This window comes from Priapulus caudatus, unplaced genomic scaffold (genome assembly GCF_000485595.1).
Source record: "Priapulus caudatus unplaced genomic scaffold, Priapulus_caudatus-5.0.1 Scaffold1630, whole genome shotgun sequence".
NCBI lineage: Eukaryota > Metazoa > Priapulida > Priapulimorpha > Priapulimorphida > Priapulidae > Priapulus > Priapulus caudatus.
The window spans coordinates 42,062-53,237 of NW_014578691.1; the positions used below are offsets into that span (position 1 = coordinate 42,062).

General features: G+C 44.9%; 1 pseudogene; it reads left to right on the plus strand.

Annotated features, from left to right (window-relative positions):
• The window catches only part of LOC106817202, a 44,821-nt pseudogene extending 36,622 nt beyond the window's left edge, over positions 1-8,199 (plus strand).
• The last annotated feature ends 2,977 nt before the right edge of the window (positions 8,200-11,176 follow it).

An 11,176-nucleotide genomic window follows, 5' to 3' on the forward strand; every position in this document is an offset into this window, starting at 1 on the left:
TCGATGGTTAATACTTGTCCGCTGTCAGAAATACAAATATGTATGATATCAGTCAGGTTTACAATGTCATAACTTTTGGAGTTAAGTGTCATGCTATAGCAGTCAAGTTTTAAGTTAACGATGTCACAATTATTAACATTGTTTCTGGCATTGGACTCCAGGTTCCGTTTATCATAAATCAGTAGTAAGGTTGTTGTCACTGCTGGCCTCTCGTTCTTCAACACGGATCAGTGCTGCACGGCGGCGCCCCCTCGTGTGTGTGTAATTGGTGCCTCATCGTGTGATCATCGTTGTGAATCGTTGCAGTCGATGAGGCGGTGCTGGTGTCACACAACAACCTGTTCTTCAACATGGGTCAGTGCTGCACGGCTGCCTCGCGCACATACGTGCAGGACAGCATATACGACGAGTTTGTACGGCGCAGCGTTGCTCTCGCGAAGAAACGCACCATCGGCGACCCCTTTTGCGGCGACGTCGAAAACGGTCCACAGGTAGGGGGCGCTGCGATAACGGAATATTGCAATCTTAGGTGGAGCACCTGGGAGCGCTATGATCACAGTGATAATCATATAAATTTTATATGGTTCTACTCCATTTCATTTCTTTTTTACCATTAACCGCAGAGGAAAGAAGAGAATTTTAATAAGGAATAATGGAAACAGAAAAAAACTAAAATGTACTGGGTCCTTAGAAGAGGAAACGTGGCATAAAAGCAGGGCGAGCAGCTTATGATCGAGTGTGTATACATGTATGATACTGATGTTGTATTTAAGAACGTATGTTCCTCTCCTTTGTTTAGATCAACAGGGCTCAGTTCGATAAGGTGCTGGAACTGATCGAGAGCGGCAAGAAGCAGGGAGCGAAGATGGAGTGTGGAGGCAGTCGCCACGGCAACAAGGGCTACTTCATCCAGAGCACTGTCTTCTCCAACGTCACCGACGATATGAGGATTTCGAAGGAGGAGGTGCGTGATCGGTGACGGGACGTGTGGGTCTACATACAGGTTTCACTGTATAACGGCTACAACTGCTATTAATTGAATGAGAACGCTCCAAAACGCAACATAATTTTGTTGCTCTATAATTTTGTTTGTTTACGTCTCGTAAAAACACGAATGGCGCGGCGTTGCATCGCTTGCTAACGTGGCGCCACCTGGTGCTTGCAGATCTTCGGACCCGTGCAGCAGATCATCAAGTTTAATTCGATCGACGAGGTGATCAAACGAGCGAACAACACGACGTATGGGCTCGCCGGAGCGGTGTTCACGAAGGACATCGACAAGGCTTTGACCCTCGCCCAGAGCGTGCAGAGCGGAACATTCTGGTAGGTTCCGTCATTGTTAGGTTCCTGTTGTTCTCACGCTGTGCTGTTAGTTTATATTCTGCCATCATTGTTTAAACCACAATGTTCCAAGTTTAGTTGCGGTTTGGAATTGAATCCTCGCACATGCGTTGTTCTTGTGCTGTGATGTTCGAAATATATTTACTTTATTATCTTTATTTATTTATTTATATTTAATAATTTAGATATTATTATTTTTGTAATTCATATTGTTTTATGTTTTATGCAAGACGTCTGCCCCATTAGAACTATATATTAGCAGCACGCTAGGCAGCATGTCCCGTGTACTTGTAGTGGCTGTATATGCAGTGTCGATAGTTGAATAAAAAATTTATCTGCAGTTGCAAGTCTTCCCTTGTCAGTGCACACGTTTGCATATTATTCACCAAGATTTTGCTACCTACGTGTCTGGTAATCCCAGACTGATGCTCGACATACGGCGTATAACTTACTACTACTTAATGTGTGTTCTTGTAGGGTGAACTGCTACAACGTCGGCAGTCCTGCAAGTCCATTCGGTGGATTCAAGATGTCCGGAATTGGACGTGAAGGGTACGACACATAATCAAAACACAGTTATTTTTTAGCTCGCCTTGACATCGTCAAGATGAGCTATTGCCATGGGGTGTCGTCCGTTGTACGTCCGTTCGTCCGTCCGTCCGTCCGTCCGTCCGTCCGTCCGTCCGTCCGTCCGTCCGTCCGTCCGTCCGTCCGTCAACATTTGGCTACGGTCAACGATAACTCAAGAACCGTTTGACCCACATGTTTCAAATTGCATATAATTGTTACTCCTATGGGAAAGGTTTGAACGTCCTATTTTGGAGCACGTCAGTCGACCTACTTTCGAGCCACATCCACTTTTTGGCAAAAATGGAAATGGCCATAAGTCAGTTAAGGTTCAACGGATTTTGCTCATTTCTGGTATGTGAATGAATAAGGACTAACCCCAAAACATGTCACACCGGTTTTGATTTTTTTTTCATTATGCAAATTAGGTAGATTTGGGCAATTTTACTATGCATTTTAGTGTCTGCCTACGGTCAACGATAACTCAAGAACCGTTTGACCCACATGTTTCAAATTGCATACAGTTGTTACTCCTATGGGCGAGAGATTTGGACGTCCTATTTTGGACCACGCACGCACGCACGCAGACCTGTACATGCACACGCACCTACGCACGCTACGCCGAATAAGCGTCACTATGACATGCATTTCAATGAAATCATGGCCGTATCACAACAGTATAAGAACACAAACAATTTTATGATGTCTGGAAATCATTATAGTTCAACTGTTATCATGAACATTGCTATACACCTAGCTATGATGACGACAATAACATTAACAATCATTATAGAACCGTCACAACCATTCATTGACCTTCCACACTGCCACAGTTCATTGAATATCACAAACGCAATACATACTACGAAGCAATGCTTCGACAACAACATACAATGGTCTACGGTAAGAAACATCGCACTTCCATTTTTTCATAACTTTTCATATTGCCACAATTAACATTGCAATATGCACAAATTACATGTTTTCCTCATAAACCATGATATATGCAAAAAACATAAATCACTGCTTATAAATATTCTACTTACTTTTATGTTGAACAACAAATTATGAAGAACTTATAGTCAAAACGCCTAACACCACACGGACATGGATGACCGCAAAATGAAAAGCTTCGCTCTCACCTCTCCCCATCTCTACCATTTCCATCTAATCCCCAGTTCCTCCCACGTCCCAAATCCCTGCCCTCTGTTTGCCCGGTAAAATTCTCGACTGTTCGCTGGCAGCTATGGATCCGTGCGCCGGCCTATGCATTCGGTGCACGGATCCATAGCTGCCAGCGCTCCATACTTTCGTACGACGTTCCCGCGGCCGCGTGCGCCTACCCGCGGAACTGCGTGCAAGATCCGCGCTCAGCGGTTAGGATCAACACATCCTGTCAGGAACACTTCTCTCGTATCCCGTCTCATCTGGATTCATTTGATTTTGTTAAATTTTGGTATATGAATGTGTAAGGCTAGCCCCAAAACTTGCTACTCCTATGGGAGAGATATGACAACGTGATATTACGTTTATTTCGTCTAACTGGTTAACAACTCTACAATCATACCTATATACGTGTAATATTGTGTTTTAGATTCTTTGTTACAGAAATTTGACTGGAATATTTTATTGTTTTTATTTGCGCGATATTCGAAAACCAAAATGGCGATCATTTAGGCGTAGCGCCATCTCTCGTCAAGATTTCAGACTTTCAGATCTGAAACATTTATTTTCGCATCAAAACTTATGCATATATATCATAGCCCGCCATCTATCGGAATTTTATTACACTAGTTTGAAGTGTTGTTTTTTGGGGTTAGAAATGAACGTATGTATAGGACGTCTTGCTATGCACAAATGAATTAATAAGCAGAACACCAGACACCAGATGAGCCCTGTCGCTCTGCGGCACTTGTTTATTTATTTATATTTTTATATATTTTATGTTTTAATGTTATCCAAGACAGCTGCACATTAGAACTATATATTAGCAGCATGCGGGGCAGCATGTCCCGTGTACTTGTAGCAGCTGTATATGGAGTGTCGATAGTTGAATAAAAATTTCATCTGCAGTTGCAAGTCTTCCCTTGTCAGTGCACACGTTTGCATATTATTCACCAAGATTTCGCTACCTACGTGTCTGGTAATCCCAGACTGATGCTCGACATGCGTGCGTATAACTTAACTACTACTTAATGTGTGTTCTTGTAGGGTGAACTGCTACAACGTCGGCAGTCCTGCAAGGCCATTCGGTGGATTCAAGATGTCCGGAATCGGGCGTGAAGGGTACGACACATAATCAAAACACAGTTATTTTTTAGCTCGCCTTCACATCGTCAAGATGAGCTATTGCCATGGGGTGTCGTCCGTCGTACGTCTGTTCGTCCGTCCGTCAACATTTGGCTACGGTCAATGATAACTCAAGAACCGTTTGACCCACATGTTTCAAATTGCATATAATTGTTACTCCTATGGGAGAGGGTTGAACGTCCTATTTTGGAGCACGCCAGTCGACCTACTTTCGAGCCACATCCACTTTTTGGCAAAAATGGAAATGGCCATAAGTCAGTTCAGGTTCAACGGTTTTGCTCATTTCTGGTATGTGAATGAATGAGGACTAGCCCCAAAACATATCACACAGGTTTTTATTTTTTAATTATGCAAATTAGGTAGATTTGGGCAATTTCACTATGCATCTCAGTGTCTGCCTACGGTCAACGATAACTCAAGAACCGTATGACCCACATGTTTCAAATTGCATACAGTTGTTACTCCTATGGGAGAGATTTGAACGTCCTATTTTGTAGCACGCCAGTCGACCTACTTTCGAGCCACGCCCACTTTTTGGCAGAAATGAAAATGGCCATCTAGATTCATTCGATTTTGTTANTTGTATTATATAGTCAATGGCCGCGTGTGTGTGTTGTACGTGCGGGCTTGTTCTTGCTGCCAGCCAGTGGTAGTAACAGTAACACGCATCGTTCCCGCGGCCTGCGCGAGGTTTGCACGTCACATAGACACATCCGGCTGAGATGTACGTGTGCGGAAATACCCCCCGCGTTACGATAATCCGCGTTACGTACATTTCGCCGCGTACGTAGTTCGTCTGCTATGACCGGTCTACTCGCGATACGAAACGCGAATTCGTTCTTACGTGATTTATTAAAGGATTGAATATCTCGTCGTCCGTTTTCAAAAAAAAAGAGAGTCAAAAGTCAATTTTCTGTGTGATTCAAATTCGCGTTACGGACGTGCGTTCTGGAACGCGTTACTTTGTTAGCGTGTTACTACTCTATGTAAAATGGTTTGCATTAGTATTAGAGCGTTACTAGATTCTCCAGCGACGCCGCATCATAGAATCACATATCGACATCTCTTACGAGTTATTATTAAAAACGGATGTCAAAAAGATATGTAGACTCACTTTGTGCCGGGAGCTTTGAAACTAGGATGTTGAAAACCCAGAAAATATATAAAATGGATAGATAAATAGATGGGAATGTACACAGCTCAGAGCGCTAAGAGGGTTTTCTCATCACCCCATCAGTACATGAAGGACGCACAATAGCAAATGCTTTTAGTCGCACACGCCTGTATCGCCGTGCCAGCTCTGCTACATGGCACCTAGGAGATTGCGATCTATGCTGAGTCGCATGCAGTGTACAGGTACGGGCTAGGGCGTAGACCCCAGGCTATAGGTGTATCTATACAGATATGTGTGTTCGGTGCGCGGCCGACGACGCGCAGCGCCCCGTCGCGCTGCGTCACCATAGAATCACGCTCGTGGCTGGTCCTCACAGAGATCCAAGGCCGTGGCTGCGGTCACAAGCGAGTCACGCCGTGGGCCCGCTACGTCACCAGGGGCCACCTCAAGCTGCAGGCTGGCGCCCGTCACAGAGATCAGGTCGTGGCTGCGTCACGGGAATGCTTATAGCTCTATGCCTGCGATATGAGTAATCAAGAGCTAAAATTTAATAAATCATAATAAAAAAATATTAATAACTAGCTCTAATAAAGAGATTATTATTGGAAATCCCCCGATGTCATCAGCAACTGTAGCTCTTGCGATTCTCAGGGCTGTGATGATAGTGATGACAAAATCTACCCTATAGGCTATTTTATATCGTAGCATATTCGCGGAGAGATTTCTTTGCTTGTAACCCTTATATGTGTGCGCCCTCATAACATGTAGTGGAGAGTAGCCGCTTTTTCTTGGTCTAACAGCCGATCCTCACCCGATCGATTAGATGTGTCAATAGGCCCATGGTCTAACACCGCAATCTCACCCCCGGGATCCGATACATGCCTGTATAGCAGTGCTCGGGTCTAACATCCGATCCTCCACCCGATCCAATACATGCGTGCTAAGCGTCGTGCGTCTAACCACCGCATACTCACCCGGATGCATACCCATGGGATGTAATAGGACGTGGGTCTGAGACCACCGGATCTAAGATTACGATGCTTAAGCTAGCGCTGCGCTCTACACGAGTCATTCACGCGATCGAGTACCATTGTTCATAGCGTGCGTCTAACACCGATCTCACCCGCCATCATACCAATGTGATAATAGGCGTGATCTAACACCGCATCTCAGCCCGATCATACATGGTGTGCAATAAGCGTCGGCCGGCTCTTAACACCGACTCATCACGCGTGCCGAATCAATACATGGGTGACATAGCGTGGCTCTAACACCGATCTCACGCCGATCATACGAGCTGTTGTAATTAGAGTAGGTCTACACCCCCGAACTGACTCTAATTACGATGTTCGTAAGTACGCGTGGTCTGAACCCACCCCGAGTCTTCACCGATCATAGATGCTGCCTAAGGCTAGGGTGGCCTCAACCACCCGATCTCACGCCGGTCATCACTACATGGCGTAACAGCCGTGGTCTAACACCGATCTCACCCGATCATACATGTGTAATAGCGTGGTCTAACACCGATCTCACCCGATCATACATGTGTAATAGCGTGGTCTAACACCGATCTCACCCGATCATACATGTGTAATAGCGTGGTCTAACACCGATCTCACCTGATCCACGATAATCAGTCTTCGTTCTTTCGGATTTCCCGGATTCGTCCTTGCATGCGCATGATATCGCATATGTGTAGGAATTTAGTACGGCTGATTACCACCAGGTGGCTGACCGCTTTTACACTCAATGCACTTCAGATGTACTATTCGTATGTGTTTGTTTCTTTTTGGCTCCAATCAATTTGGAGAATAGGGCCGATTTCGCAACTGCATTGCTTTGGTTTTCGTAACAGGGTTTGTCTGGCACAGATCTCGCTGTGACGTGGGTGTGGTTGTTAACATGACAGCCCGACGCTATGTGTGTGTATGAGTCTGATTATCCGTTACTGTATACAATTATACATACATGTCAACCCCTTCGGATGCCCACCTGTATAACCTTGTGAAAAAATCCATAAAATCCATAAGAAATCCTTACGATCTACAAATCACAACAAAATGAGTTTAATATTAGCACTTTATTAACCGAGAGTCATCTCTGCAGTCTCTAGTCGTTATGACAATGAAAATTCGCTGGGTTCAAATGCAGCTCCTTATATGTTTATAATCCGTATGATTTTAGGTGTACGCCCGTAAGCAATTTAAATGGGTGAAAATCCGTAAAACTTACGGACATTCCGTATAGGTTGACATTTATGTATATAAATGTGCGTGAGTGCGGATGTGTGCGTGTGCGTGCGCATGTGCGTGCGTGTGTATAATGTAGGCATATTTCACAAGTGGTTTGACAACATGAAATCCCTCACTAGTAATTATAGGCCGCCCAGTTGTACCGAATTTCTCCCAGTATAATACTGTAGTTGTAAAGGGTAAGTAACAAATAAAACAAGTAAGAATAATATATCTTGTTTCCACGTAGTAAGTGCAGACCTGGATGCGATACTACTTAACCCTCACCATTCCTGCAATGCATCTATACGGGGGAACATGTGAGGTAATGTTAGCGCATTGCTATGTATTGATCTTCATTTCAGCATTACGCTGAATAACACGTTCTTACATATATCTTTCAATATTACGCACGGAACGGCCTGGACACGAAATCTAAATAACGCATTACCAGCCTTACAATTGGCTAAATTATAATAGCGAGGAATTTGTCAGAAAATTCAAGAAAATGGAAATGAAACGAAACGCTGTTTGTTTGTTATGAATATGTTCTTCTATGCGAAATTGTTTCTCGGCGCAGTACGCAATGCTACAGCACAGAACAGGTATGAGAGCAAGAAGTTGAAGAACAACTGAAGCTGATGAAACGACAGAATATCTGGATATCTTTACAACAACAGTTTTTTTAATAATAAATTAAACTTCTGATACATAGTTAAACCGTCAAACGTTGCATGTTCGTCAAAAAAGCTATACATAGTTGGGAGACTTATTACTCCATTCAGGTCATTTATCCAAGCGGCTCCAATCGCGTCATAACAGAAACACGGCCGGAGCATACGCTGCAATGGTTCGACATAGAGGAACCCTCGCAGCATTGTAGCGCCATCTATCGACTAATTCTACGAGTATTTGCGCGAGGCGCTCACAGGTTTCATCGCCACACAGTGATGCGCATAGAAAAAATAGCAGCCCTACTAACAAGCAGAAAAAGAGGACGGAAAATTAAGCGTATAAAATGTACGTATTCTACATTACTCAACACGTGATAGAGAGAACGAGGCAGCATAACTTATAATTATAATAAACGCCACACCCGATAACACTTTACATCATTATGCAAATAACTATCATGTCAATAAATTCAGCAAAAAACAACACTACCTTTGGCATCAACATTCATTACTATGATATAATATAATATTATATATACATGCACGTACGCAGCAGTAAAATACAATTTGTATTGTATACACATTATGCTAGCTTGCACGTTGTGTATGTGTGCATGCATGATTGTTGTTTGGCTTGTGCATCGTTTATGTAGAATTGTATGCATGTCTAGCGTATCCTGCTATTCAAGTGTGTATGTGCGTTTCGTTTAGCTTGCCATGTGCATTTATTTTCATGAAACTCGTAGGTAATGTATATGTGTGTGTGTGTGTGTGTGTGTGTGTGTGTGTGTGTGCGCGTGCGTGCGTGCGTGCGTGCGTGTGTGTAATTGTATTTGTGTTGTTGTATTATGCGTCGATATATGTACACATGCGATGAGTGGGCAAGAACATATCTATCGGCGGGTGAGAGAACGCCACCATGCAGGAGACAGGGGGTGGGTGGCACACATGATCTCTTCCCCTGCCCCTCCCCTCTCGGCCTCCTCTCTTCCCCGCCCATCCACCATCACCAGCGCCACCTGGCGGACAATAATGTCACGAGCTAGACGCATGTTGACAGCGATGCCACCCTGCGCGTAACACAGTCACGTGAGATAGCAAGCGCACGCAGCAGCGCACGCGCTCACAATATCTCACGCACTGCATCAACAGATGGCGCCACCGCTCGAGTGCGAGAGCGAGAGCTACGATCGGCAAGGCGGCGACACGAAGGTTCGCAACCAAGCGAACGGTGGTGCGGCACGCCGATCCCAATGCGGGTCGTTGCTGCGTCTGCTGGTTGCCGTGGAGATGCACCCAGACATGGCCAACGTCGCCGGAAAATCCCCTCCGCTGACGTCGACACCAGAGGGCGCCGGTGAGGAGCAGCGCTCGCCGAACATGAGCGGGAAAAAACTCAACCATTGCGACGGATCTACTCGCTCTGAAAGCGCGGTGCATCCTGGGATGCAAACGTTTGGATTGGACGGCAGAAATACACCAGGGGGCGCGGTCGATCGACCGTGCTTGCTACAGCCCCACTAGATGGCGTCACCGTCATACCCACATTCCATGCGGGTTCTGCGGCGTTGGCATGACGTTTGCGAGAGTCTGCGGGGCAAACGTCATCTTTCTCGCTGTTCCTTTTGCATTCGTGGGTGCCGGCTCACCTGCAAAGGTCAAACGCACGAGGTCAGAGGTCAGAGGTCAATTAGACGGGTGTAGTTAGTACCATCATAATGAGTAGTTACAACCTTTGTAAGTCACACGTGTATTACGCAATGTTTTACCTGACATTTAACTCGCACACAAAAATCCCGACATTTTAGACTTATGCCGTGACAACTATTTGCAATGTTTCTAGGAGCAGGTCCCCTCCTACCCTGGACATCAGCTGTACAGCAACAGCGTAATATTCAGCAGGGGCAGAGCAGTCGTGAGCAGGGTAGCAGACTTCAACGCTAATCTTACAGCTTCACCGTGGCAAATGAAAAGCTCATTTATTCGAGCAACAGGTAGTGCAGCTATGTTTTTTTGCCAAAGACTAACTCATATCTGATGAGATCTGCTTGAGACTGCCTTGCCCAACCAGAGGAAGACGGCCACTGAACTACATTGACTGCATTGCAAGGGATATCCAGCATGACATAGCGCACATGCAGACAATGATGATAGACAAATATTTATGGCATGGCATTGTGAACTATGTAATGACTTCGCTCCCAAATAATTGTGAATAGGGTAAGGTTTACACATCAATGTTCAACTCAGGAACATATATCTATCCGTTAAACCTGTGGGACGTGCTTTCACTATCCTTTAACCCAGGGAGTGTCTTCCTGATACCTTAACCAGCAGGGGCCGTATGACCTTAACTATCCCAGCAGGGGGCGTATGACTTTAACTATCCCAGCAGGGGGCGTATGACTTTAACTATCCCAGCAGGGGGCGTGTGACTTTAACTATCCCAGCAGGGGGCGTGTGACTTTAACTATCCCAGCAGGGGGCGTGTGACCTTAACTATCCCAGCAGGGGGCGTGTGACTTCAATATCCCAGCAGGGGGCGTGTGACTTCAACTATCCCAGCAGGAGGCATATGACTTTAACTATCCCAGCAGGGGGCGTATGACTTTAACTATCCCAGCAATAGGGGGCGTGTGTGTGACTTTCAGCTATCCAGCAGGAGGCGCTACGAACATGGTTCATACAGGAGGACTGAAATTTTTTCCAAGAACTTTTCAAGGACATTTTATCGGAAATTCAAGGACATTTCATCAAACATTTTATCGGAATTCATACACAGAACAAAACATACCTGGATTAATTTAATAATTCCATTCTTAATCACTGCATGCCACCTCTAAAACTTACCTGGATCACATTAATAAACCCTTCTAAACACTGTCACTAACCCGTCAGTAAATCAAGGTATGTTGTAGAATGATTTTACTGACTTACTG